We start from the raw sequence: 27,399 nt of genomic DNA, 5'->3' as shown, positions 1-27,399 counted from the left end.
TTAGCATGAAGCTAGCATGATGCTAGCATGATTAGCATGAAGCTAGCATGATGCTAGCATGATGTTAGCATGATTAGCATGAAGCTAGCATGATGCTAGCATGATTAGCATGAAGCTAGCATGATGCTAGCATGATTAGCATGAAGCTAGCATGATTAGCATGAAGCTAGCATGATGCTAGCATGGTTAGCATGTAGCTAGCATGAAGCTAGCATGAAGCTAGCATGATGCTAGCATGATTAGCATGAAGCTAGCATGATGCTACCATGATTAGCATGAAGCTAGCATGATTAGCATGAAGCTAGCATGATGCTAGCATGATTAGCATGTAGCTAGCATGAAGCTAGCATGATTAGCATGAAGCTAGCATAAAGCTAGCATGATTAGCATGAAACTAGCATGATTCTAGCATGATTAGCATGAAGCTAACATGAAGTTAGCATGATTAGCATGAAGCTAGCATGATGCTAGCATGATTAGCATGAAGTTAGCATGATGCTAGCATGATTAGCATGAAGCTAGCATGATGCTGGCATGATTAGCATGAAGCTAGCATGATTAGCATGTAGCTAGCATGATGCTAGCATGATTAGCATGTAGCTAGCATGAAGCTAGCATGAAGCTAGCATGATGCTAGCATGATTAGCATGAAGCTAGCATGATGCCAGCATGATTAGCATGAAGCTAGCATGATGTTAGCATGATTAGCATGAAGGTAGCATGATTAGCATTTAGCTAGCATGATGCTAGCATGATTAGCATGTAGCTAGCATGAAGCTAGCATGAAGCTAGAATTATGCTAGCATGATTAGCATGAAGCTAGCATGATGTTAGCATGATTAGCATGAAACTAGCATAATTTTAGCATGATTAGCATGAAGCTAGCATGATGCTAGCATGATTAGCATGAAGCTAGCATGATTAGCATGAAGCTAGCATGAAACTAGCAAGATTAGCATGAAGCTAGCATGAAGCTAGCACGAGGCTTGCATGATAAACATGAAGTTAGCATGAGAATAGCATGATTAGCATGAAGCTAGCATGATTTAACGTGAAGCTAGCATGATTAGCATGATGCTAGCATGATTAGCATTAAGCTAGCACTATTTAGCGTGCAGCTAACAAGATTTAACATGAAGTTAGCATGATTTAGCATGAAGTTAGCAAGATTTATTATGAAATTAGCATAAAGCTAGCATGAAACTAGCATGAAGCTAGTATGACTTAGCATTGAGCTAGCATGAAGCTAACATGACCCAAAGACCCAACCCTCATGTCTCTATGATGTTCAGATCCAGAGATATAAGGCTTTGTTTATTATGTTGCTAGGGTGCTCAAATTGGTTGCTAGGGGCGTGGTTTAATACCTCAGTAGGAATCCTAAGAGACTGATTGGATGCCTGAGTAAAATGAGCCCACCCCTATGTCTCTATGACACTCTGGTGTAAAGATATCCATCTGGGCTTTTTATAATGGTAGTCTATGGGAGATGTTGCTAGGGTACCCAAAATTGTTGCTAGGGGCGTGGCTTAATAGCTCTGGGGCGATCCTAAGAGACTGATTGGATGACTGAGTAAAATGAGCCCACCCCCATGTCTATACGACACTCTAAAGTGAAGATATTCCATCTGGGACGCTTTTACTCCCTTATATGGGCATGTTTCCTGCCCCATTATAAGTCAATGGGAAATTTTTGGGGCCTCTTACACCCCAGGGGTACAGCTTACACCTTAATGTGATGTATGTTCTTACAGAGCCTGTCAGCCTCCTTAAATGTGGTAAGCCACAAGTTTCTACAAGTTTCTCACTCGCAGCTATGGCCCGTCAAAGTTTGTCTCCATGTTAAGTAAATGGGAAATTTGGGGTGTTTGAGCGCCCCGTTTAGGAATTCGGAAGGTCCCATCAGTTAGAAAAGATATAGCACACTAAGTCAGACCAGTCTGAAGGTCTGTGGGAAATTTGGTGCATGTAGCTTGAAAGCTCTAGGACGAGTTAGTGTCAGAAATTTTGGGGGGATAAGAAAGAATAATAATAACTAGATATTAAAGTTTGAAGACAAACTTTATGTTGGCTTGAAAAAGCGTAGCCTGAACGTTTAAAACGGATTGACAGAAGTTTAGTTTAGTAGGCTATCTGGCAGTTAGTATGTTTAAGTATGAAGCTAACATGATTAGCATGAAGCTAGCATGAAGCTAACATGATTAGCATGAAGCTAGCATGATGCTAGCATGATTAGCATGATGTTAGCATGATTAGCATGAAGTTAGCATGATGCTAGCATGATTAGCATTAAGCTAGCATGAAGCTAGCATGATTAGCATGAAGCTAGCATGAAGCTAGCATGATGCTAGCATGATTAGCATGAAGCTAGCATGATTAGCATGAAGCTAGCATGATTAGCATGAAGCTAGCATGATGTTAGCATGATTAGCATGTAGCTAGCATGAAGCTAGCATGAAGCTGGCATGATGCTAACATGATTAGCATGAAGCTAGCATGATGCTAGCATGATTAGCATGAAACTAGCATGATTCTAGCATGATTAGCATGAAGCTAGCATGATGCTAGCATGATTAGCATGAAGCTAGCATGAAACTAGCAAGATTAGCATGAAGCTAGCATGAAGCTAGCACGAGGCTTGCATGATTAACATGAAGTTAGCATGAGAATAGCATGATTAGCATGAAGCTAGCATGATTTAACGTGAAGCTAGCATGATTAGCATGATGCTAGCATGATTAGCATTAAGCTAGCACTATTTAGCGTGCAGCTAACAAGATTTAACATGAAGTTAGCATGATTTAGCATGAAGTTAGCAAGATTTATTATGAAATTAGCATAAAGCTAGCATGAAACTAGCATGAAGCTAGTATGACTTAGCATGGAGCTAGCATGAAGCTAACATGACCCAAAGACCCAACCCCCATGTCTCTAAGATGTTCAGATCCAGAGATATAAGGCTTTGTTTATTATGTTGCTAGGGTGCTCAAATTGGTTGCTAGGGGCGTGGTTTAATACCTCAGTAGGAATCCTAAGAGACTGATTGGATGCCTGAGTAAAATGAGCCCACCCCTATGTCTCTATGACACTCTGGTGTAAAGATATCCATCTGGGCTTTTTATAATGGTAGTCTATGGGAGATGTTGCTAGGGTACCCAAAATTGTTGCTAGGGGCGTGGCTAAATAGCTTTGGGGCGATCCTAAGAGACTGATTGGATGACTGAGTAAAATGAGCCCACCCCCATGTCTCTACGACACTCTAAAGTAAAGATATTCCATCTGGGACGCTTTTATTCCCTTATATGGGCATGTTTCCTGCCCCATTATAAGTCAATGGGAAATTTTGGGGGCCTCTTACACCCCAGGGGTATAGCTTACACCCCATTGTGATGTATGTTCTTACAGAGCCTGTCAGCCACCTTAAATGTGGTAAGCCACAAGTTTCTACAAGTTTCTCACTCACAGCTATGACCCGTCAAAGTTTGTCTCAATGTTAAGTCAATGGAAATTTTGGGGTGTTCGAGACCCCCGTTTAGGAATTCGGAAGGTCCCATCAGTTAGAAAAGATATAGCACACTAAGTCAGACCAGTCTGAAGGTCTGTGGAAAATTTGGTGCATGTAGCTTGAAAGCCCTAGGACGAGTTAGTGTTTATAATTTTGGGGGGAGAAAAAGAATAATAACTAGATAGAAAAGTTTGGAGACAAACTTTATGTTGGCTTGACAAAGCCTGGCCTGAACGTATAAAACAGATTGACAGAAAATTGAAATAAGTTTAGTTTAGTAGTCTACCTGGCTGTTAACATGTTTTAGTCTGAAGCAATCATGATTTAACGAAGTTAACATGATTAAACATGACGCTAGCGATTTAGCATGAAATTATCCTGTTTTAGCATAAGGCTAGCATGATTTAACTTGAAGCTAGCATGATTTAACATGATGCTAGCATGAAGCTAACATGATTAAAAGACCCAACCCCCATGTCTCTATGATGTTCTGATGCAGAGATATAAGGCTCTATTTATTACGTTGCTAGGGTACTGTATTTGGTTGCTAGGGAGAAAATTGGCATCCAGTAGTGATTACACGTCGAATCAAAAGTATAACGGTCCAACCCCTGTGTCTCTATGATGTTCTGATGCGGAGATATAAGGCTTGTTTATTCTGTTGCTAGGGTACTGTATTTGGTTGCTAGGGAGAAAATTGGCATTCACTAGTGATTATACTCCAAGCCACAAGTAAAACAGTCCAACCCCTGTGTCTCTTCTTATTGCATATTTAACTTAATAAGTCAGAAACGTTTCCGCTGTTTCCTGCTGACAGGCGCGGTGGGCATGTGCAGTAGGTGATGCCAATTATGGGTCGTCTGACCATATCATTTCAGTTCTCTTCGCAACTTCTGAGGCTGCCACCTTGAATGACTGAGTACTCACCTTTTAAGGTCGCATGATTATAAGGTTGCAGCCCTTGAATTGGGACACAGCTTATGACACTGTGCTGTAAAGATATCCATCTAGCCATTTTAAAATGGCAGTCTATGGGATCGTTGCTAGGGTACTGTCTTTGGTTGCTAGGGAGTAGCTTGGCAGTGCCCAATAATGATACTTCATAGGCTGCTTGCCAGTTTGAGTGACATAAATCAGCCCCCATGCCATGTCTCTATGACATTCGTATTTGAAAATATAACTGTTTGGATTCCGGTTGATAGGGTGCTCAACAATGGTTGCTAGGGCATGGAGAGGAAGTAGTGAAAGTGACACTTCTATTAAAAAAATAATTATTTTAAATGAAAATCAATCAAACTTGACGCTCACACGCACACATACGCACACGCACGCACGCACGCACGCACGCACGCACGCACGCACGCACGCACACACACACACACACACACACACACACACATTCTGGTTTCCATGTTTTGTGGTGACATTCCATAGACATAATGCATTTTATACCGTACAAACTGTATATTCTATTCCCCTTACCTACCCCATTCCCTAACCCCAACCATCACAGAAACCATTCTGCTACTTCACATTTTCAATAAACATCATTCTGTTTGATTTATAAGCTTGTTTCCTCATGGGGACATCAAAACAACACACACACAAACACACACGCATATTAAACTGTATTATAAACATATATTGATTGTCACTGTGCCTTTCTTTGTAAATATATTTATGCTAATAAAACGTTTATTAATTATTATTATTATATTATTTGTATTACTGTTGCCTAGTGATCATTATTTTGATTAATACTTTTTCCGTATTTCATTGTTTAATGGATGACAATGATTCTTTAAAACCAATAAGACAAAAGATCCCTAAACCTTTTGCTGATGAGCTCTAGATTCAATGGTTGTGGCTATGAATACAGCTACGGTCAAAATCTCTTGAAGTCTCGCCGGTTGAGCGCTGTTTTCATTCATAATAAAGGCTGAGGTCGTTTCTCAATCCGACGGCTGCAGCCTCCAAAGGTCGGATTTGCAGGCTGCCTACGTCATCAAGCCTGTCTTATTTCACAATATTAACAATTATAAAATTATTATTTTTATATATATTATATATATTTTTAGTAAATCGTGTATTGTTGTAATATGCGTAAGACTTGCGAATGTAATGCTCAGTTAACTGAAATAAACCAAGCTTGATGAAGTATGCAGCCTGCATATGCGACCTCCGGAGGCTGCAGCCTTCAGATTGAGAAACGGACGAATATTTAAAAAAAAAATGTCATATACCCAAACCTTACAACAACATTTCACGGGATTTAGGTGGTGACTGTATGCTGTCTAGCAGAATCGCTGTTCTTCAACTTAATCCTAACTAAATCTAACGCTTAACTGAACATCTCGCGAGATTTGGCCGCATCCGTAACTAAATCTGACGCTAAACTGAACATCTCGCGAGATTTGGCCGCATCCGTAATGCGCTAGCCCGCCCCGAACTTGTTTCATCCGGTTTCTCGGTTCAGCCAGGTAAGTGCCTCAGGACTTTCTCTCCGTTATTTTTTGAGGTATTTTTCGACATAAATTCATAAAAGTTGTAAAAACAACGGTAAATTAAGTTCACATGATTATTTTAGACAAAATGCGATTGTTAATTTAGATATCTGTATTGTTTTGCTATAGTTTAAACGATAAACTATGTAGTGCAAGTAACGTTAATTCCACACGAAATACAGGTACCTTTGCACGCGTGGTTTAAATGTGAGCTGTTTTTGTCACAATTAGAGATGTAACACGAGTTAAAGTATATATTTACTTGTTTTAACGTTCACTATAAAGTTTAGCGTTTATTAGCATGAGGGTTAGCATTTTGTTTACACGGTCGTATTGAGGGCTCCAGCCAGCATCCACTGGTGCCAACATGCAGGGGTGACGATATGGATCATCTGTGTCTGTTTGTGAGACACTTAAAGTTTTGCTTAAGGGTGTTGGGGAACCCTGGGTCTTAAAACAAAATATACGTGTGTTTACAATGTACTTCTGATACTGGATACCATTAACTTAAAGTTACATGCTGCTATAGCAATTCTAATAATGTGCTAAGTTGTGTTTCCTTGCCTTTCCTTGTCACTACTTTGCCTTAACATAGTTTGTGCTGTCTAGACACATGTGTGGCAAGTCTTTTTTTTTTACTTGCATTTCATTTTTAGATAGTAACGTCTCTCTTTCTTTTTTCTGTTCTACAGACAGGTCATTGCTTCAGCTGTGTGAGTATTTTTATAATAAATTATCTGTATACAGACTTGTAATATTTGATGTAGATATTAAGTGATTATTTCTTGTTTTACATTTTATGTTCCCTAAACATCAGCCAACATCCAGTTTGTGGTGCTGCACAACAACCCCACTTTTTAGTGGATATATTCAAGCGAACCCAAAGGCTCTTTTAAGAGCCATCCACATTGCACAGGTAAGTCAATTTTGTGTCATTTTGAATAAAGTAATTCCTTAGTAGTTTTTGTAACACCTGTTTAGGGCTGGGTATTGTTTAAAATCTTTCGATCCGGTGCCAATTTCGAGACCTCAGTTTCGATACCGGTTCCTAACGATACGTTTTCGATACCATATGTTTTAAAATCTATTGAAACATTAAAGGCGGAGTCCATGATGTTTGAAAGCCAATGTTGATATTTGAAATCACCTAAACAAACACGCCCCTACCCCAATAGAATCCGGACCTTCTGTTGATAGACCCGCCCCACACATACGCAACCCGGCATTTTATTTTATTTTATTTGCTATGAGTGTGTTTTGGTAGTCGGCCCGTCTTCTTTTCCAAAGCGTTTTTCAAACATTGTGGACTCCGCCTTTAACAAAAATACATTAAACACACACCTTTTATAACTATAGATTTTTAAAACAAATTCTGGTAACACTTCTCACTCAGGGTAACATTATTAATACAACTGGTTGTGCTTTTTGGACTTATTAGTTTTTTTATGAAAATAAGGAAACAAAAATAAAGAAATTAAGAATATAATTAACACTGCTTTATTTTATGAAATGTAAAATGGTATTTAGCTTGGACTAACAGTATTTAAATAAGTGGGTTCATTATAGCTGCAGCTTTGACAAAAGTTAAAATATTTAAATGGGTGACTGAGTTTTACTGAGGATTTGTATGCATGTTTGTTTTTTTGTAAACAACACTCAACTTCATAATTATCAAAATATTAAATACATTATAAAAAAGCGAGAAAAAGTAGAAAAAGCGTTCAATGTAATTTCATTCAAGTGAAATTAGCAAACCAGTTTTTAATTTGTTTTAAAGGGATAGTTCGGCCAAAAACGATATTAAACCCATGATTTACTCACCCCCAAGCTGTCTGAGTTGCATATGTCCATCGTTTTTCAGACAAACACATTTTCGGATATTTTAGAAAATCCTTTAAATCTTTCAGTTGATTAAATGTAATGTTACGGGGTCCACCAATAGTCCACGACCTTCAAGTCCAAAAAAGTGCGTCCATCCTTCACAAATTAAATCCAAACGGCTCCAGGATGATAAACAAAGGTCTTCTGAGGGTAATCCGTGCGGTGTTGTTGTAGAAATATCCATATTTAAAATATTATTAACGTAATTAACTACCTTCCAGTAGCGCCGCCATCTTAGACTCCTCTGTATTCAGGATGAGAGCTTACGATGCTTACGGAGGTTTCTCTGCTGCTGCTCTGTGCCCCGCCCTCCGAATTTGTCATACGTCACTAAGAACATTTTTCAGAAATCCTCCCCGTCACGTGGTGGTGGACAGCCAATCGCCGGCGCTTTAGGTCCTTACACGCAAGTACAGGCTCTCACACAGACATAGCCGCTTGGCTTTTGGAATAGAAATTTGGCACCGAAAGATAAATAATTTTTCGTTACTCAAATTATCAGAGTTTTCGTTCGATACCATAAAAGTATCAACGTTCGGTACCCAGCCCTACACCTGTTCATTTACAATTATTTTGTAAATAATTGACTGCTTTACAATTCTATTCCAATAACAGGGTCATTTTACCCAAGGATTGTAATGTTTATTGTAATGCATATTAGTGCTGAGCTCATGAGCTCCTGGTGATGCGCGCATTCATACAGTACCTTCCATATTGATTCTGACACACTTTTGAAGGAAGTGTTACAGATCATACTGTAATTCCTCAAATAAAGACCGGGGCCTTATTTACCTAAACGGCTGAAGGTAACAGGCTTTTATTTGAAGCAGGCTTTTATTAGAGACAGTCCTTTATTTCAAATTCCATCTGTTTGATAAATAATTGTTTTAAATTAGCCGTTAAATAAAAAGTGATAGCGTTCTAGTGGATAGAGATCATTCATTTTTAACCATAATTTTTTTCAAGGTTGCTGAAAAGTCCGTCACTAGCATTAAATGAGACCCATCCAATGTATTTACTGCCATCTATTGGCAGCTGTGCATTATGATGAACTTGAATACATTTAGGAGATAACACCGCGCTCACATTATCCAAACCATGCCCCAGCGCGATCGTCCCCCTCCATACTCCATGCACGCACTCAAACTTTACTTTTATCAATCTGAGCCCGAGCGAGCTTTCGTCATTAGAATGCGTTTGTTTTGAACAAAGCAGGAGGTAAAGCACTCTCTTAACACTGGAACCCATCGTAATGTTAAGTCTGTGTTTTTTATTCAGAGTCGTATGAAGCCCTCTCACATGCCTATGATATCGCTTAATTGATGTGTCGTGTGTGCATCGTAGATATTCACTTAGCCCTGCTGCGTGCATTAAAAGGTTTTAACGAAGGCAGATGAAGGTGAAAGCTTGCACAGTTGAAGTCTCTCCTTTTGAAAGTCGCGATTGCGCTCACACTGCGCCTAAAAAGCTTTGAAGTATAAACTGAAGCTTTGTTTATACTCGCGCTTTGGTCCGCAACACAAGCCTCCGCAGATCGCGCGCGTGTATCACCAAACGGACGAGGCGTTTACGGAGCATTCACACGGGGTGCAAGTAAGCTCTCACTCATTTCCCCAGACACTCATCTTTCCATGGCCTTAATTTGAGACCAGCCTTTATTTGTCTGCGATGATCACGCCCCCGGCCACTATCAGAGGCCCGGCGTTTATTTGAATAACGGATTTAATTTGAGGAATTACAGTATATTTAGTCTGAGGTCATATGGAAAGGACGCAAGCATGTGACCCGTGGAGATCGTTAAAGGAGTAGTCCACTTTATAGATGGGGCCCATTGACTTACCATAGTATTTTTTTTCTTACTATAAGTCAATGGACCCCATCTTTAAAGTGGCCTACTCCTTTAAGTGGGGAGTGGAGAACGATGAGCTGGGTTTTTTTCCTCAATTGTCTCCGTCTTGCACGCACACTCGTCTGCACTGCACATCCTTTCCTAAGTCTGTGCTCTCTTTCTTTATAAGCAGATATCTTAACTTTAATATCATTCATCACTCACCCATTCAGCAGTTTAAGTAGAATTGCACATAAAGACTGCATGTCGTGTCTTAAGCAATTTATAATAAACCTATTGCGTGGCATTTTATACACTCTCTTAATGTACGTACACACCGCCGCAGACCTAAGCTTCCAAAGAAGCTCAGACCGCCTGGTCAAGGATGCTTGTCAAAAAGTACGGGGAAGCTTGTTGACGCTTTGGCTGCTCTGAAGTCTGTGTCACCATGAAATGTTAATGAAAAAAAATACATTGACATTATAAACCTTTTATAATGACAGCAGTTTTATAATCGTTTTGGTCACATTTGGTCTGGAAAAAAAATTATTAGCTATTATTATTATTATTACTATTATTATTTTATTGCATCTGTGCAATTGGTTAAATCTGTGTTACTGTGAAACATGAATCACGGATTACCTGCGATGTTACTATATGGATTAATACATCGTGATATCGATGCTTAAATGATACGCTGTGCAGTTCTACTGGCAAGACACAGACACATTTGAGTATCTATCAGTAAAATATTATAAATCATCAGCACGCACTTCACAAACTCACCGGGAAAACCAACTATACCAGCTTTTATATCCCATGCCTCGTTCTTTTGTAACTGGTCCCTATATGAAAATAATTTAATATCATAAATGTATCATAAATGATAGGAAACGACAGCAACAGTGATTATCAATTTCTACACAAAACGAAAGTTAACATTGTATGTTAACTGATGATGCCGCTGAACTGCGCCATAGCTTATTTCCATAAAGTTGAGCTTCTTTCATTTTTCTGATTGACGCTATGGTCCCTCAAGACGCCCAAAATGCAACGCTAATGGATTTGACGCCCCTTGCAGCTGAGAGAAGCCAGCTTTCATTGTAAATGAATGACTTCCAGTAACTTTGGAAGCTCAAGTCTGCGGCGGTGTGTTTGTACAGTTATAATCAGGCTTGTGCATAATTTAGAATTGAATTGAGAATGACTCCTGAATTCCAATTAAATTCTTGAATTTGAATTGAATTTAAATTAAAGGAAGCAGAATTGCAATTCAATAGAAATTTATATATATTTAAAAATGAAGCTTTACAGTATATGTCAGAAATGATTGCATTACATATTCTATTAGTTTGAACTACTTGTACAGATTACATTAACAGGAAATGTTTTTCCCTTGCAATTAATGTTAAAAACTCAAGTCACATAACAAATAATTAAGTTTGATTTTTTTGTAATTGTAATTTTGTGGAACATGACTTTATTTTCCCAGAATGCTTTACTTTAACAAAGTATTTAAAATGGTTGCCAAACAATTTTCTAAAGTAACTTTCCTAACACTGAATCTATTTGAGATTCTTTCTGTTGTGTGACTGTGGAATTTTTTTGAATTGCCATGAATTTAATTCTGCTTCCTGTCATTCCAATTCAAATTCAACTTCCTGTAGGGCGGAGTCAATTAAAATACCAATTCATGAATTGAATGGAGGCCAATCCTGAAATTCTAAGTTGTGCACAAGCCCGACAGTCATGCATTTAGAAACAAAGACGACAAAGAGCTGCAGGTGTAAAGTGTGTGTTTAGGTGAAGAGAGTTCAGAAATTGTTTGCGATACACAGCCCTAGTGGATATGACTAACTTGGGAATGCTGTGTATGACTTAGGGGATAGCAGAAACACAATAGGTTGATGATGCTGTATTTTTTTGTATAACTTTAATCATACCTTGCCTGAACTTTAAACCAAAATTTGTCTTTTTGTTCTTTTAGGACTTTTTCTATTGGACGTCTTATTCATTATTGTAAGTAACACTGTCTGATATAACAGATTTACAGTATCTTACAAAAGTATCTTACACCCCTCACATTTCAGCAACCATTTTAGTATATCTTCTCAAGGAACACTACTATAGAAATTTTGATATATTTTTTGAGTAGTCAAGTGCAACTTGTATAGTAGTATAGATTTACTGTTCTATGAACATACAGCCATTATTGTCAATATAGCTGGCACCAAAAGCGAGTACACTCTTAGTGATTATAAATGTATATCATTTAACAATACAAAGCCTATTCATTATGTTCATGTTTTTATTTGCTAGACCTGACCCTACACAAAAAAACACACGAGTGCTGCTAACATTGCTTTACAGAATGTTACAGAAGGAAGTGGAAGGTCAGACTATCAGTGTTCAAATTATATGTCACACACTACAGTAAGTCAGTGCGTGGCTGTCGTTCCACAAGGAAGCCTCTTTTGAAGCTGGCTTATAAGAAACCCCACAAACATTTTGCTGAAGATAACCTAACCAAGAGCATGGATTAAAGGAACCATATCCTGTGGTCTTAAACGATCTTAAACATAAATGTGGTGTCTAGCATGTGTGGTGTTGGGCCATGAAAACCGAATTGTTGCTATTTGTGGCATTTGTTCTAAGCACTGACAATCTGACCTTCTGCAACTTGTAATGCAATGTTGGCAGCACTTATGGTTTGTTGTTTTTAAGTCAGCTTCTGCACCTGATGTACAGCATGAGGACTACAACATTTATTATCACATAGGGTGTACTCACTTTTGTTGTCAGCTATTTTGACACTAATGGCTGTAGGTTTAGTTATTTTCAGAGGATAGTAAATCTATTCTGCTATACAAGTAGCTCGTTGATTCTAAAATTTTATTTTTAAGTATTGTCTAGGGGTGGGAATCGTTTGGACCCTCATGAATTGATTCAGAATCAATTCTTAGGTCCCGGTTTGATTCAGAATCGATTCCTGATATACTAATTAGCATATTTTTGATGTCATCTCAAAGCCAGACTAGTTTTGCGCTTTTGCTACTAGTCTCTGAATTGTCATATACTGTACTTTAATGTAACCAAGTGATCAATAATGTCATTCTTATATACATATATGTTCTGTTTCTGTTTTAAGACATTAGAGCCAGTAAAAAATAGTAATTAAACATGACATATTAATTCTGTATGTTTATTAACTCCCACAAACTGACTAGCGTTAAGCGTCTAATCATCATCATTATATACACAGACTTTGGCGGTATTAATGTATTTATCTAATGCAGCGCACCCAGCGTCTAGATAACAAGCTATATGGATATTCTTAAAGAAATATATTCATGTTCTTATATCTAAACAGTCAGCTGATGGTTTAAGGAAACGCTATTAGCACAGACAGATGAGTCAGTAAATAAAATGTGCTATTTCTCCCTGCAACTCACTGAACAGAGAAAAGGCAGAGGAAGACCATCCCAAAGTATATTTTGTTTTCTTGCAGTTTAGAAACAAGGCTGTCCTAGATGTATTTGTTTATTTCTTTCTCTACCTCTTGTGTAAGCTCCACTTTAGGTGCTCGTGCAGGGTGCGCTCTTTAAAGTTGTCCGTGTGCAGCACCGGACAACGTCACATTATTATTTTGTAAGCGAACATTTAAGAATCGATTCTTGACATTTGTGAATCGATTAAGAATCTGCAATGTCCGCATTGCGATGCATTGAAGAATTGATTTTTTGTCCCACCCCTAGTTTTGTCCCTTGAGATGATATACTAAAACAGTTGCAGAAATGTGAGGGGTGTACTCAATTTTGTGAGATACTGTATCTAGAGCGGTCACAAAAAGTTTATATTTTACATTATAATATAAAAGTTGTGATTTTTATTATTCATAACACATTTAGAAAAAATTGAAATAGAAAAACAGATAAATATAGTAATGTCCTGCTCCATTTACAATAATAAATGTTCTCGTTTATATTTACTGTGTATGTTGTAATGTTATTTAATATTATGCATGCTGGTTTATCTTTACAGTGTAACTAACTTTTTTTTTCTCTGTTTGTTGTTTGTTGTATGTTCTTGTCTTGTCCTTTCAATACCTTTAAATTAAATTTCGAACCTTTACTTTGCTTAAATCTTCACCGCTGTTCCATTCTGTACTTTCACTTCATCAACTAATAAAATAACTGGCCATGCCCCCCCAAAATGCTGCTGCTCTGCTTGCTGCTTGCTTGCCTGCAACCCCAACGCACCCCAATGCAATCTACCAATGCAAACCTGACAAATGCATCTTGCTGCTTGCCTACGCATCTTAAAAAAATGGCCAGACGCTGAAAACGTATAAAAACGCTGAAAACGTATAAAAACGCTGAAAACGTATAAAAACGCTTCTTGTGATTCTGAAAAAACGCTTCTTGTGATTCTGAAAAACGCTTCTTGTGATTCTGAAAACCCCCTTCCTGTGAGCCTTAAAATCTTCTTCCTGTGAACCCAACTACAAAAACCAAGTTAACATTGACACCAGTTAGTGAACTACAATTACTGCAAGAGAAAAGGAGCTCCAAAACATCTCTTCCAGTACACCTTGCTGCCTGTTGTCTTCAAGAAGGACCACTGATTCAAGCTCAGCTTTTGAAGACCACTGTTTAACGTTACATTAGTTACATTTTTGTGGTGTTGTTTATCATACAGGTTTATTTTATAAGGTATATACAATTAAATAGTCTTTCTGTAGTCGTGTTAATCACATTTTGAAACAAAAACATTTACTGTACAGTAGACGTTAAAGTACATTTGGGTGACATTTTATTTATTATAAACATTCTGCTACATATTACATTAGTCTGAGTTAATAAATCTGTGCCAGTATTACATTAGTCTGAGTTATAACATCTGTGTTACATTAGTCTTAGTTGTTACACCTCTTTTAAGTATTACATTAGTTTTGAGTTGTTTAATCTGTGCTAGAATTACATTAGTCTGAGTTATAACATCTGTTTTACATTAGTCTGTGTTATTACATTTGGGTTAAGTCTTACACTAGTCAGTTATAACATCTGTTTTACATTAGTCTGTGTTATTACATTTGGGTTAAGTCTTACACTAGTCAGTTATAATATCTGTTTTATATTCATCTGAGTTATTAAATCTGTGCTAGTATATTATTAGTTCTTTTTTTGCATTCCTGTTAATCTCATATATAACTTCAGTGGATAAGTAAACAGTAAAAATTTACTTAAATCTTATTTAATCTGTGTTAGGAGAGTGTGAATCATACGTGACGTTGTGTGCTGTATAACACCATTGTGATTTAAAGCATTCGTGCTTACAGTTAAGCAATATTTTCATATATTTGTGTGTCATATATTTAACTTCATTGAGTAATTGATTGCATAATAGACATTACCTGTGGCTATAAGTTCATAATCAGTCATATATTTTAAAATTGATCTGTTTAAGCATTACATCTGCTCCACCTAGTTGCTTTGTATATCTCAATACTTTACTGTGTAGTTGATTATATAGGCATTTTATACAAGTAAAAAGATACTAAAAGGTGTTATTGGTTTAATTCTTTGCATAAACAAACAAAAACAGACATTACTCGTTTATACACAAATTTAGTGTAAACATTGTTAACATGCCAAGAAAAGGAAAGAGAAGTGAAGCCCAGAAGCAACGCTGGATGGTAAAAGCTCCATTAGACACCAGCAGTATTGCCAGTTCTGCGACAGGTACAGATGACCTGAACCCATACGTGCTGTCGGTTGTGGCGTCCCACTGTCAAAGCGATCCAAGGTACAACATTTATTCTAGAGGCAGCCAGTGTACTTGCAATGCATTAATGTTTCTCGCAATGCATAGTGAACATAATGAGTTGCAAAGTTTGGATTTAGATTGCATATTGCAAAAGGGTGACGCTGTGTACACAAGTGTGAAACAATCACTACAGAGCAATGGACAGTTTCTTAACAGTTTTTTACATTTTGACGAGCTTCCAAACACAATTGAGACAAACTCACAGTGCTATAACGTTGTCAAACATCCCCTAAAGTTTGGATTACTAAGGGATACACCTGCACTAAGGGGGTCTGAAAACCTTGAAAATACTCTGCAATGTCTGAGATTTGATATAAAATATGCCCTACTACTCTGTGGAGCCCATTGCATCGCGGTGTTCAGAGATTGCTCAGGGAGGTTTGGATATTTTGATTCGCACTGCAGAACGCCAGATGGCATGCTTGCTGACGAAAGCACAGGTACTGCCGTAATGTTGACATTTGCCCATTTAGAAGACCTTATAGAGAGACTGGTGCTGTTGTTTCAAGGGTGTTTACAGTTGAGTGATCAGGAACAATTTGATCTGCTGCCAGTATCATTCACAAGGACAGTTGCTGATAGATATGAACTGACTAAACAAGATGAAATGCATGTTGTAACTACCACTAATGAAAATATAGCCCAAGATAAAAGTATACAATTAAGTGAACTTGGTCCAGACATAATTCAACTGACATCAAATGGTTCTTTTCAGCAACTGACATTGTCTGCTCAAAATTCCCAACAATTACAACCAACATATGTAAAGCAGCAATCTAAAAAACTTAACATGACTCGAAGACGAAAAGTGTATTGGAAAAAATGGCATGAGGAAATGGTTTCACAAAAAGATACTTGTGGCAAAAAACAGGCTGTATCTCACAATAGTAATGAAGAAAACAAACAGAATAAAAGGAAATTAATGAAACCCTATAAATACAGAAACAGTGCTGAATACAAGGGAAAAAATAAGCAGGCAATGAGAACCAAGTATTTGATGGATGTCAATTATAGAGGAAAACTCATACAAGTAAGGAAAAACAGTTATACACATAATTCAGAATACAAGGAGAAAAAAAAGAGTAATTTCATCACTAACTACAGGAATGATGAACAATTCAGAGAGAGAAAAAAAATATACATAACTACCAATTACAGGAATGATGAACAATTCAGAGAGAGACAAAAAAAATACATAACTACCAATTACAGGAATGATGAAAAATTCAGAGAGAGACAAAAAAAATACATAACTACCAATTACAGGAATGATGAACAATTCAGAGAAAGACAAAAAAAATACATAACTACCAATTACAGGAATGATGAAAAATTCAGAGAGAGACAAAAAAATTACATAACTACCAATTACAGGAATGATGAACAATTCAGAGAGAGACAAAGAAAATACATAACTTTAAATTACAGAAATAATATTAAATATAGGAAGCAATATATGCACTATATTGTTGATAGATATTTAAGAGATCCTATTTTCAGGCAAAAACAAAAGAAGTATTTTACAGACAGGTGCAAAAATGATTTAAACTTTTATGATCAACGAAAGAAAACATTTAAACAACTTTATCACGGGGATAAACATTTCAAGGCTCGTCACAAACAATACTCTATATTCAAATCTCAAAGCAAGTTGTCTGCACTCAAAGTACTTCATAAGATACAGTGTGCACAACACATACAGTACAAATACAGACTAATTCATCACATGCGGCAAGTGACAGAAGCGTTCAGTAATAGACAGCCTGTTGAAATACTAAATCCAGTAGTTTTGACAGCACTGCATACTTTTAGAGATGTAATAAAACATGGTCCAACATATGTTTGCACATGCTGTGCAAGAGCACTCTTTTCAAACCAAGTGCGTAGTTGTGATCGTGAAAGCTATCAAAAGAATCAAGCAGTGGTTTCACAATGTTTGACAGGTAACTATGTTCACATTTGCTCTGATTGCCCTGATCAGTGTGTCTTTGAGGAGAGAAACACAGAATGGATCTGTCACAGCTGCCATACAACACTTTTGAGAGGTGTAATGCCAAATATTGCTGTAGCCAACAAGCTTAACTTTACTCCAATTCCCCCAGAACTGTGTAATTTGAATATCTTAGAAAGACATGTTATTGCAAAGTACATTCCCTTTGCTAAAATTTTAACACTTCCTAAAGGGCAACAGAGAGCTATAAAAGGAGCTGTAATTTCTGTTGCATCTGAAGTGGAAACAACAGTAAATTGTTTACCCAGGCCAAGAAGTGAATCACAGCTGCTTACAGTGAAACTAAAAAGACGTTTATGTTACCAAGGTCATTATCAGTATCAGACTCTGAATATGCACAAAGTTTTGTCTGCTTTAAGTAAACTGAAAAATATGCATTTAGAATACAAAGATATTAAAATTAATCAAACACTTTCAGCCAGTGATATGCTTAATGAGCAGGAACAGCCTACAGATGAAACCAGTGCACATGATGAGCCAATGGACACTGAAAACAACATCCAAAGTGAGATCACAGAACAACAGAGCAATGACAATAATGATGGTTTAGGTGATGACCCTGATTCTCCCACAGAACAACACTCAGGTCTTGTCTTAGACACATGTCTACAGCCCCCAGATCTTGGACAGCAGTTGTTGTCTTATGATGATGGCATTTTTTGCATTGCCCCAGCAGAGAGAAACAGCCCTGTAAGCATTTTTAAAATTCCTAAGCTTGAGTCTATGGCATTTCCAGTGCAGTTTCCTGATGGTAAGAACACTTTTGATGAGTCTGACAGAGTTAAAAGCATCTCTCCTAGCAGATACTTCAACACAAGACTATTTTCTGTTGATAATCGATGTGCATGTGATACAAACTACATTTTTTTTGCACAATTTGTGACAGAAATGCACATGGCGACTTCTAGTATGTCCATTCAGTTGCGAAAAGCGAAACCTATGACACGTGAAGGACGCAGAATAAACTGTTCACTGCTACAGGATAAACGTGAGTTAGAAAAACTTGTGCATCACAAAGAGGCAACACGTTTCATGCAACCTTTAAGAGGAACACCAGCTTACTGGGAGAAAACTCTGCGTGATTTGTTTGCTATGCTAAGACAGTTGGGCACACCAACATTTTTCTGTACATTCAGTGCAGCTGAAATGAGATGGCCAGAAGTTATTACTGCTATCAAAATACAACAAGGTGAAACTATAAACTTCTCTGAATTAGACTGGTCACAAAAATGTGAAATACTTAAAAGTAACCCTGTCACAGCCATGCGGATGTTTGAAAAACGAGTTGAAGCTTTAATGAGAGATCTAATAATGTCACCTGCTCAACCTATTGGTGAAGTCATTGACTTTTTTTACAGAGTAGAATTCCAACAGCGTGGCTCCCCACACATACACTGCTTATTCTGGGTAAAAGATGCTCCAGAATTTGAAAAAGATCAAGATGAAGATGTGTGTAATTTCATAGATAAATATATCTCATGTAAACTTCCAGATCCAAACAAAGACCCAGAACTGCACAGAACTGTAAGTGAAGTACAGATGCACAGTCGTAACCACTCCAGATCTTGTAGGAAAAACAACAAGCACTGCAGATTTGGATTTCCTAAACCACCCATGAACAGGACTATGATAACTCGTCCCAGGCCGCCTCCTATAGATGAGTCTGATGAACACAATGAAGCAACAGAGGAGAGAGAAATGGGCAGTACTGCACAAGTGAAAGAACAGCTTCAAAAGGTCTGGGATCTCCTGAATGACTCGACTCAGAATTTTGAAACAACTGCACAACTTCTCCATAAATTAAACATGACCTATGAAGAGTACAAAAACTATGTTGAGTCTCTGTCTACATCAAGTTTAGTAGTCATGGAGAGACGTCCACAGGACTGCTGGGTTAATGGGTATAATCCACTGCTGTTAAGAGCTTGGAATGCAAACATGGACATACAGTTTATTCTGAATCCCTACAGCTGTATTATGTACATTCTCTCATACATTTCCAAAGCTGAACATGAGATGAGTGATTATCTGAAAAAAGTAATTAAAGATTCAAGTCATGATAACCTGTCTGACCGTGAGAGCATGAAGCAAGTCATGAATTCCTATGCCAAAAATCGTGAGGTAAGCTGCCAGGAAGCAGTCGCTCGCACATGCAGTCTGAAACTGAAATCATCATCACGAGCCGTCATATTCATACCTACTGATGATAATGCTGTAAAGATGAGTTTACCAATGAAGTACTTACAAACAATGGACCCTGACTTGGAAAATGTGTGGATGACTGGATTGCCAGACAAATACAAAGCCAGACCAAACAGACTTGAATTTGAGAACATGTGCATGGCTGAATTTGTAAGTGAATATCGCATTGTTTATGGAGCACAGAAAAAGGGAAAAAATGTTTTGCCACTACAAAACAATACAGGACACATACAGAAAAGAACAAAAGGAAAACCTGCTGTTATTAGATTTGCCCGTTTCTCACAACAAAAAAATCCAGAAAAATATTTCGGAACACTGTTAAAACTCTACCTGCCATATCGCACAGATGAACAGCTTAAGTCATCAAGATTTAAGACATATGAATCATTTTATACATTTGCTTCAGTAAGATTATCAGGCACTGATGAACTGCAGCGTGTGTACAGGATTGTGAATGGGAATCGTGAGAAGTATGAGAAGCATAATGAGGCTATAGAACAGGCAATCGAGGATTTTGAACAAAACGGTCCAGTTGAGGATGCATGGACTACATTAGCACCAGCAAATGAACTTATCCGATTAGAGACCATACTGGAATGCGAACCAACCAATGTTAATGAAGAACATGAACAAGATGACATTCCTGAATACACAGCATCTACCTCTGTCAGTAACACATCTATGCCAGTCATGGAAGCTGCCCAGCTGAATCCTGTACAGATTCGCAAAATGTATCAAAGCTTGAATCAAACACAAGCTTCTGTATTTTATGCTGTGCGAGACTGGTGCAGAAAATGTGTTTTTGGTGAAAAACCACAACAGTTTCTGTATTTCTTGAATGGAGGAGCTGGAGTTGGTAAATCGCATGTTATAAAATCTATATATGCAGAAGCAACTAAAATATTGCGCAAGCTTCCATGTGTAAGAGAGCACACTGATATTTCCAAACCATCTGTACTTTTATCAGCGTTCACAGGTACTGCTGCCTTTAACATCTCTGGTAAAACACTGCACTGTCTTTTAAAACTCCCAAGAAGCTTAAAACCTCCATACCAAGGCCTGGGAAATAGCTTGGATGAAATTAGGGCAGACTTTTCAAATGTACACATCCTAATTATTGATGAAATATCCATGGTGTCAAAACAGTTGTTTGCCTATGTTAACTGGAGACTGCAGCAGATTAAAGGAAACCAAAAACCTTTTGGCGGATTGTCAGTACTTGCTGTAGGAGACTTTCAACAGTTACCTCCTCTGGGAAGAGCAAAACCACTCTGTGTATATGAGGAGCATGTGCTGGACTTCTGGAAAGATCAATTTCAGATCATAACACTGACACAGATTATGAGGCAGAGAGATGATCTTGCATATGCTGAGCTGCTCAACCGACTGAGGGTAAAACAGAAGCACGAGAAACTTACTGAGGCAGACAAGTGTATGTTACAAGCTGTCATAAGACCTTCTCCTGAAGAGTGTCCCACTGATGTATTACACATTTATGCAACTAACAAAGAGGTAGACAATCACAACACTGCAATCATATCCTCTGGCTTCTCAAATATTATTACCATTGATGCACATGATTATAAAAAAGATTCTCGAACAGGTGAAATGAAAAGGCAGGCTGTACCATTTAAAGGCGACAAATGTGATCTTAGTGACAGACTACAGATTGCTATCGGTGCACGAGTAATGCTAACCAGAAATATTGATGTGGAAGATGGACTGGTTAATGGCACTTTTGGTAAAGTGGCAAAAATAACAACTCAGGAACGAGATGGTGTTCTATTTGTACTGTTAATTGGTCTTTTCTTGGATAATGTAAATGCTGGACAGAAACATCGTAACAAAGCATCTGGTGGAGGTGACAACATTGTGTATATAGAGAGGTCAGAAGAACCGTTAAAAAGAAAAGGCACAGTTCGAAGGCAATTTCCTATGAAACTTGCGTTTGCATGCACCATCCATAAAGTGCAAGGAATGACAACCCATTGTGCTGTTGTATCTCTTAAACATATCTTTGAACCAGGCATGGCGTATGTTGCACTAAGCAGAACCACATCACTTACTGGTTTGCACATTATTGACTTTGAAGAAAAGAAAATTTTCTGTGATCCAGAAATAAGCTCCTCATTGGATAGCATGCCAAAAGCTGACTTTCACAAAGTCCAACCTTTTCTACACATTGTTCAGGATTCAAACTGGGATTCAGCTCTTAAAATCATTCATCATAACACAGAAGGACTGCAGTGTCATATGGATGATTTAAAAAGTCACCATGAGCTTCTGTTGGCTGACATTTTGTGTCTCACTGAAACACACCTTTCAGGCTCAGCTGTTCCTGAATGTCTTCAGCTGGATGGATACAGAATATACAAGCGTGACAGACATGCCTCCTACACAAACAGTGTACAGTTGGCTAACAGAAATGGTGGTGGTGTGGCCATGTATGTGAAAAACTGCTTACAAGCACATCCTTTGATGTACATACAGAATGTGACAGACATGGAATATTTGGTTTTAAAGGTAGAAGACCCAAGACAAGCACTTGTTACAGTAATCTACAGACCACCTAATTACAACCTAAAAGAATTTTTGACAAGTCTAAATGCCCTTTTGATATCCCTGGAGATCATAGACATCAACCCTGTTATAGTTTGTGGAGACTTCAATGAAGACCAGCTGTCCCATGGAAACAAACCCATTCTGAAGTTGTTTAAAGACAAAGGATACACACAGCTGATTCATACTGGGACCACAGAAAATAACACTCTTCTTGATCCTGTGTTTATTAGCAGCTCACACTCACATGCCACAGCAGGAGTACTCCACACATATTACAGCTACCACGATCCTGTCTACTGTGTTTTGGACTAATTGCTGTAAAAATGATAAACTGTGAGTGTTATTAGACCTTGGTAGTATGTTATGTAGCTGTTTATATATGTATATAATGGTTTTGTGTTTATATAGTTGTGTTTATATAGTTATATCTGTTTTCGGTACCCCTCGACCTCCCCATTCCCCAGCAAACGCTCCCCTCCACCAAAACGCTCCCCTCCCCCCCGGGACATTTGGGGGGGTCGTTTGTGTGCACACAAACAAACGACCCCCCCCCCCCCCACACACACACACACACACACACCCTACTAAAGCAGCACAGCTTAACCAGAATGATGCTAATTAATGCTATTTTAACAATAGTCTAGCTGGTGACATCATTTGGTAGCTACATTTATTTTCAAGCATCATTCTTCTGGAAATTAAAGCTTTAGTTTTTAATATAAAGTAATATAACAATGGCACACCTGGTGTTGTTCACCATTTAAACATGTCACAACAAACAGTAAATTGTTTTCTCAGCAGGGTTAACACAAAACAATCATTAAATATGATCTATTAATCAACACTTCTGTTTTTTTTCTGCTTGTGGTAGATCTCAGGGTGCCATTCTACCAACCCCAAGAAAACATCTAAATCATACTTTAGAACAAAAATGGGACCCTATAATAATTTTTGCCTAATGGGATAGAGCGGTAACCAGTGGCATGAGGTGATGATCCAATGACGGGTAAGACTTCCTTTTGGCCAGCGGGGGGCAACCTAAGGCAGGACATCACCGCCCTGGGCACCTGCCCAAGTAGGGGAGGTGTGAAATAGATGTGATGTGTGAAGTGGATGTGATGCTTTCTGGGCCAAAAGCATCAAATGAGGGGCTGTAAGAAATTATAGGCTGCCTTAATATAAAATCCACTCGACCAGAATCCTATTGACCGCATCATCCTGACAGGCAATTTCTTGTTTAGCATGAAGTGTTCACACTTTGAGCAACATCAATTAATTATAGCCACTTGAGAAATATCTAAAAAACTTAAACTATAAACTTAATATCAAAATCAACAAAACTACATTTAAAGTATAGTGAGCAATACTATCCAATGTGTGTGTGTGGGGGGGTCCTTTCCAGGGATCGCTACCTTGACGTGGTGGAAAGGCTTGAGTGTTCCAATGATCCTAAGAGCAAGTTGGTTGGAAGTTGATTTTAACTTCAGATTGGCTTGCTGATAGGTGAGGTTCCAGACTAAATGCGATCCATTTATACATGCATTACTTAAAGGTCACGTTCTTCCTGATCCCATTTTTTAAACCGTAGTTAGTGTGTAATGTTGCTATAATAGCATAAATAATACCTGTAAAATGATAAAGCTCAAAGTTCACCGCCAGGCGATATATTTTCTTTAATAGAATTCCTCTTTCAAAGCCTACAGTGAATGGCCGATTTGTACTACAGCCCTCTATTTCCTGCTTTAATTACGTCAGTAAAACTTTTTTTGACTAAACTCTGCCCACAGGAATACGTCAGTCACCAGCTTTGGCTGAAACGGCTCTGCTAAGCTAAGCTGCTTTCGAAACACATCACACTAAACAAACTACACAATCAGAACTCGTCACGTATTTCTGAAGGAGGGACTTCATAGAACAAGGAAGACATCATCCCGTTTTGAGGACAGTGAAAACAGCGCTATACAGATAAGTAAATTGTGTGAAAAATACCACATTTTTACACGTGAAACATGAACACATGTTATCTTGCGCACTGTAAACACAATCAAAGCTTCAAAAATACAGAAAGAATGGGAGCTATAAAATGAATTACAACTAACTCTGAAAATGTAGATAGCTACATTAAAACTACCTTTAATGTACAATTTTTTAAGTAAAGAAATAATATAATGACTGTTAATGTGTCAATGCAATGACTGAAGCATGATTAACATGAAGCTAGTATGATTTAGCATGAAGCTAGCATGATATAACACTTTCTTTATTCATTACGTTTATTCAAAAATGGACTTATCATAGAGTTAACTTGTTGTTAGCATGATTTAACATGAAGTTAACATGATTAAGCATGACCCTAACATAATTTAGCATGAACTTAACATGATTGAAAATAAATCTAACAACATGCTAACATGATTTAACAATAAATTAGCATGATGCTAACATGATTTAACATGAATTAGGGGTATTATAACATGAAGTTAGCTTGATTTAGCATAAAATTAGCATGATTTAACATAAAGCTAGCATGAAGCTAACATGATTTAGAATTAAGCTAGCATGAAGCTAGCATGATTAAGCATGAAGTAAGCATAAAGCTAACATGATTTAGCCTGAAGTTAACATGAAGCTAGCATGATTTAACATGAAGTTAACATAAAGCTAAAATTATTTAGCATGAAGCTAACATGATTTAGCATGAAGGTACCATGGTGTTAACATGATTTATCATGAAGCTAACATGATGCTAACGTGATTTAGCATGAAGCTAGCATGATGTTAACATGATTTAGCATGAAGATAGCATGATGTTAACATGATTTAACATGAAGCTAACATGATGTTAACATGAATTTACATGAAGATAGCATGATGTTAACATGATTTAGCATGAAGATAGCATGATGTTAACATGATTTAACATGAAGCTAACATGATGTTAACATGAATTTACATGAAGATAGCATGATGCTAACATGAATTAGCATGAAGCTAGCATGATGTTAACATGAATTAACATGAAGCTAACATGATGCTTACATGAATTAGCATGAAGCTAACATGATGTTAACATGATTTAACATGAAGCTAACATGATGCTAACATGAATTACCATGAAGCTAGCATGATGTTAACATGAATTAACATGAAGCTAACATGAAGTAGCATGAAGCTAACATGATGCCAACATGATTTAGCATAAAGGTAGCATGATGCTAACAAGATTTAACATGAAGTTAGCATGATGCTAACATGATTTAGCATGAAGCTAGCATGATGCTTACATGAATTAGCATGAAGCTAACATGATGTTAACATGATTTAACATGAAGCTAACATGATGTTAACATGAATTAGCATGAAGCTAGCATGATGCTAACATGAATTAGCATGAAACCAGCATAATGCTAACATGAATTAACATGAGCTAACATGATGCTAACATTATTTAGCATGAAACGAGCATGATGTTAACATAAATAAGAATGAAGCTAGCATGATGCTAACCTGAATTAGCATGGGCTAGCATGAAGTTAGCATGAAGCTACCATGGTGTTAACGTGATATAGCATTAAGCTAACATGATGCTATCATGAATTAGCATGAAGCGAGCATGATTTTATCCTGAATTAGCATGGGCTAACATGAAGTTAGCATGAAGCTAGCATGGTGTTAACGTGATTCAGCATGAAGCTAACATGATGTTAACATAAATTAACATGAAGCTAACATGAATTAGCATGAAGCTAGCATGATGTTAACATGAATTAACATGAAGCTAGCATTATGCTAGAATGAATTAGCATGAAGCTAGCATGATGGTAACATGACTTAGCATGAGGCTAGCATGGTGCTAACATGAATTAGCATGAAGCTAGCATGATGCTAACTTGAATTAGCATGAAGCTAGCATTAAATTAGCATGAAGATAGCATGATGCTAACATGAATTAACATGAAGTTAGCATGATGCTAACATAACTTAGCATGAAGCTAGCATGATGCTAACATCAATTAACATGAAGTTAACATGATGTTAACATGAATTAACATGAAGCTAGCATAAAGCTAGCATGATGCTAACATGAATTAACATGAAACTAGCATGATGCTAACATGAATTAGCTTGAAGTTAACATGATGTTAACATGAATTAACATGAAGCTAGCATGAAGCTAACATAAATTAGCATGAAGCTAGCACAATGTTAACATGAATTAACATGAAGCTAGCACAATGTTAACATGAATTAGCATGAAGCTAGCACGATGCTAACATGAATTAGCATGAAGCTACGAAGCTAACATGAATTACCATAAAGCTAGCACGATGCTAACATGAATTAACATGAAGCTAGCATGATGTTAACATGAATTAGCATGAAGCTAACATGATGCTAACATGAATTAGCATGAAGCTAGCATGGTGCTTAAATAAATTAGCATGAAGTTAGCATGATGCTAACATGAATTAGCATGAAGCTAGCATGATGCTTACATGAATTAGCATGAAGCTAGCATGATGTTAACATGCTTTAACATGATGTTAGCAAGATTTATTATGAAATTAGCATAAAGCTAGCATGAAGCTAGCATGAAGCTAACATAAATTAGCATGAAGCTAGCACGATGTTAACATTAATTAGCATGAAGCTAGCATGATGTTAACATGAATTAGCATGAAGCTAACATGATGCTAACATGAATTAGCATGAAGCTAGCATGGTGCTTAAATAAATTAGCATGAAGTTAGCATTGTGCTAACATGAATTAGCATGAAGCTAGCATGATGCTAACATGAATTAGCATGAAGCTAGCATGATGCTAACATGAATTAGCATGAAGCTAGCATGATGCTAACATGAATTAGCATGAAGCTAGCATGATGTTAACATGAATTAGCATGAAGCTAGCATGATGCTAACATGAATTAGCATGAAGCTAGCATGATGCTAACATGAATTAACATTGTGCTAACATGAATTAGCATGAAGCTAGCATGATGCTAACATGAATTAGCATGATGCTAACATGAATTAGCATGAAGCTAGCATGATGCTAAAATGAATTAGCATGAAGCTAG

At 37.4% G+C, this 27,399-nt stretch overlaps 1 long non-coding RNA gene across 2 annotated transcripts; it reads left to right on the top strand.

The window, feature by feature from the left end:
- Nucleotides 1-5,964: 5,964 nt before the first annotated feature.
- Nucleotides 5,965-15,277, top strand: LOC135743963 (uncharacterized). Of its 2 annotated transcripts, XR_010530621.2 has the most exons (5): nt 5,965-5,984; nt 6,701-6,721; nt 6,826-6,924; nt 11,705-11,736; nt 14,052-15,277. It is a non-coding gene; the product is annotated as an uncharacterized lncRNA (long non-coding RNA). The 2 variants fall into 2 exon arrangements; XR_012335826.1 differs by lacking the exon at nt 5,965-5,984 and having other exon boundaries at nt 6,640-6,721.
- The last annotated feature ends 12,122 nt before the right edge of the window (nt 15,278-27,399 follow it).

Source organism: Paramisgurnus dabryanus, chromosome 2, assembly GCF_030506205.2.
Source record: "Paramisgurnus dabryanus chromosome 2, PD_genome_1.1, whole genome shotgun sequence".
Taxonomy (NCBI): Eukaryota; Metazoa; Chordata; class Actinopteri; order Cypriniformes; family Cobitidae; genus Paramisgurnus; species Paramisgurnus dabryanus.
Note: the sequence above shows the minus strand (reverse complement) of the source record. Positions and strands in the feature narration are given on the sequence as shown.